The following is a 4,125-nucleotide window of genomic DNA, read 5'->3' as shown; positions in this document are numbered from 1 at the left end:
TGCCCTTTGCTTTCCCCGCTGGGAGCATTGCTCTATGACAATTTATTCAAACATAAGACACAAAAAGAACGAATTTATCAAGCTCGTTCAAGCTACCGTTTGATGTCATGCCCAATTCTGAAAGTTCATAACAAAGCATAATTGTCGATTATTATTGTTGAAATACCTTGTTGAGTGAGGACATTCATATCTGTGTACAACCTTTTATCGCTGTTAGAGCAGTCCTCTGTACACGTACTCGAGATCACCTTAAATTAAACGTGTCAATTTTTCCTTCAATTTTAAGTAATGAAGTCCTTCAAATTGAAGGTTCCAAAATAGTTATTTACATAAAAGTCAGGAAAATGATACATTACTGGCATAGAAATATTGAAGTACGAGGCCCCTTTGGAGCCGAGTACTTTAATTTCCGAGTTAAGTAATGTCATTTTACTGACGAGTTTTGTATTAAATTTTACCTGAACTCGTATTTTAATATAAAATTTCAATTTTCATAATAGAACTTTTGATTAATGTCAATCTGTCGGTGATGACAGGAGTCATTATAGACATTTAGCAATGTCAAAGATACGGCCAGTAAAGTGACAAGCGGCAGAAAATGCAGGTTTCAGGACGATTTTGGGTAAATGCAATTACGCGTGATTTTCAGATCAATTTTACGAAAATAAAATGGAAGGAAGTTCTATTTTTCCCATCCATTTTTTGGTAACGATCAGATCTTATCGCCACCTTACTATTAAATGCATTGCCTCGCAAATAGTAATTGTACCAAGTTGTAGAAGTTAGGCGTGGTAACTTGTCTTTATGTCGCTTTTGACTATGAAACCGATCTTGTTTTCTGTTTGTTTTTTTATCGTATGGGTGGCAATCCCGGGATACAGATGTTTTCAGATTGCATCAACAGCCGTCTGCGTGATCTAACGACCGTCGTGGTATGATTGCCGCCATCGCCAGATTTACATGGTAGCTTGGAAATGTGTATCACTAAAAACTGGCAAGTTGTGGGATTCGAACTCGCTACCTGTGAGTCCGTTGTCACAGCCAGGGTTAAAGACTGTGTGACCAGTCAATTCCAATGGCAACAAGAAACCGGACTCAAGACAGGGTCCCTTTCAAAGCTTCTAAAACTTAATAGAAACCAGATTAGGAAGATCATCAGTGTCCATCACCTGCATAACATGGAGGAGCCTACGTACATGTTCTGTGGCAAGGCAGATGAAACTACCGAGCATGTAGTCTGTCACTGACGCCTTAACCCCACACAATGTCTCTCTAATCAATCATATACCATTTCCGGAAATCTACTTTCCTCTTTTCACGGCTTCATTTCCAAATGTTAATACGTCCGTGTCATTGAAGTATATAATCACGTTATTATGCCATCTAGTTTCAATACTGAGTCGATCCCTAAAAGTCTTAGATATCTTTCTGTCACGGTATCCACTTTTGACAACTCGCCATGGAATGGACCCCATTACTGGAATTTGTTATTTTGTAAATTTAACTTCTAAATTTTGTCATCCTTTTCCAACTCTTCATTATTTGCAAGATGGCAGGAATCCTAGAAAGATGTTGTCTTCTTGTAAAAGTATGGTGTTTTTTATGCGTGACATCTCCAACGTTTGCACAAAACTTTAAGGGGGTCTTTTATTTGTTTTTACAGAAGCTTGCTACTTTTGATTTATTTTTGTTCTTCCACATTTTGTTTTTACTTCTACTCACGAGATCGGTTTTAGTCCTTTGTTATTATATTTATAGAGCTACATCTTAAGGTTGATGCTTTAAAATCTTGACCTTCACGGAAGGGAATGAAGGAAATCTAAATCAACGTACTGCTATTTCTGTTCGCATATTTACGAGATAAAAAGGTGATTTATTTAGAAAGGATAATAAAAACTAAAAACAAGAACATAACCCCAAATTGATAAGAAGGTAGTGTATGTTGAGATCGGCTCGTAGAGATGGGAATGTTGGTATGTTGTTTTACAGATGTCTTAAATGTATTAAACTGCAAACTTTATTCATTCCGTTCTGTTTTCGACTTGCTTCTGCTTTAAATCAAAGACACCCTAATGTAAAATGTAGCCATACACATTCTTGTTTCTAGGACACGATCTATTTTACTAAATGACGAGTTGAATCATACAGAACCACGTTGCAAACGCATCCTTTAAATGTACCAAAAGTTTAATCTACAATTGGTGTCGAGTAGCATTTACAAGTTCGTACACAGAAAATTTATCTCTCCCTTGAGATGATAATGTAGATATGAGTTAAAGTGGTTGTTTCTTGAACTAAATGCTGTTTTGCCTAATAAAATTGTTTTAGTGATGTGCTTTTGCTTGTGACTGTAAGAAAATGTATAATTTTCGTAAACTTTTAAAGATGAAGACTGTCTAAAATTATTTCGCCCGCCCCCTCTTTAAAATTTATGACGGGAAATTATTTTACAGTTAATTTCCACTAAAGTTTGTAATTACACCTGCACCTTATCTTATAATCTGAGGATATTATAAATAATTTGAAACACGAAATTAAAACCATACTTGAAAAAATAGAGTTCATTTATTTATTTTCTCATTAGACTTCCTTTTCCAGGCATACTTTAAATTTTGTAAAGTGAATCCTTTAATGCCCCGTGTAACACATGTTTCAGGTAATAAAATGGAAATTATCATAACAAAACATGTAAACAGATTTAAGTTTGCACATTAAACCTCCAAACGATCCATGTGTGGTTTTACAGACCATTTCGTTGTAATACCACCATATTTAACGATAAAAGCTGCTGCGTCTTCAATTTGATCCACCATTTATGTCACCATTAACTAAACTGTCAGTTTTCAGTGAACCTTAACAATGGAAATAGTTTCGAAACAATTAGTTACGTAAATTGAAAACAAAATATACTTTACAGAAAAAACACTTCATCTACGACCATAAGCCTTAATTTCAATCAATCAATAAATTTAGTCATAATTAATTTCTACGAATCGATCATGTGCAACGTGATTGCAAACCGTTGAATAATATTCCTAACTCAACGGTTTTGCAAAATGGCATGGATTTTAGCGCATTTTAATCTAATCAAATCGAGGCATTAACATTAAAAAGAAAAACCACAGTAAATGCAGTAATGAAGAAGGTTTTGTCCATCTCGGAACACCTAAATAGATAAATAAAAAAAACTACATTTACATATTTTACATCGAGCTTATTTTTCCACACATGGCGATTTTATTATTTTACAGCCATGAAAAATACACGAGGGAATAATGGACATCGAGCTATCTTTATGACGACTAGATATTCTGCTCTCCTTTAGTTCTCAACCTTGCGCGTTTGTCTATTTTCTTTAGTATTTGCGTTAGTGCTATGCGGACAATGCATTCCCTTGTCGTACATCCTTATTTATAATAAATTCTTCTGCTTCTCTGTATTCTGTCCTTACTGTTGTATTAGACAGCATCTCTTCCGGCAGAAGTAATTTCGATCCATGAATTTATTGTATCAAAAGCATGTTTAAATCTGTAAATAATATTTCAATTTTGATACGGTATTCACATTCAAGCGCTTTTCCATTATTTGTTTTTGTGCATTCCATCATATTCTTAGATATGGTGTATAACCTATGCTGTGTAGGAGTCCATAGAAATTTGTATGCGGCATTTAATAAGGTGATAATTGTCTTTAAATTCCCTGCCGTATGCCGTCGTAGACAAACTGTCGTACAATGTGCTGTCCAATGATGTCACCCAACTTGAGGAGCTTGCCTGTAACCAACCGTTACATTTGGAAATCCGAAAAAAAAACTTCTTTGTTGCACACCTTTATCGAAGATGTACGCTTTGTTATAGCCAGACATACTGTTGTTCATGTTCGCTATGAAGGTGTAAATTTTCCTATGCTGAACAAAATACAAATTAAAAAAACCTTTTTTAAATTCTAAAGCGACTACCCGTTACAAGTCGCGGCCAGCTTCACATTTGGGATCAGATCTTGGTGAATAGGAATCCGAAGATGGTTATATTTTCGAATGAAACATTCAACACTTTTTTACAACTGGCAAAAAATCCTGTAAGTTTTTGACGAATTCCGAGGCACGCAGTACCACATTTTTAAATG

Source organism: Photinus pyralis, unplaced genomic scaffold (genome assembly GCF_008802855.1).
Source record: "Photinus pyralis isolate 1611_PpyrPB1 unplaced genomic scaffold, Ppyr1.3 Ppyr1.4_LG1, whole genome shotgun sequence".
NCBI lineage: Eukaryota > Metazoa > Arthropoda > Insecta > Coleoptera > Lampyridae > Photinus > Photinus pyralis.
Note: the sequence above shows the minus strand (reverse complement) of the source record.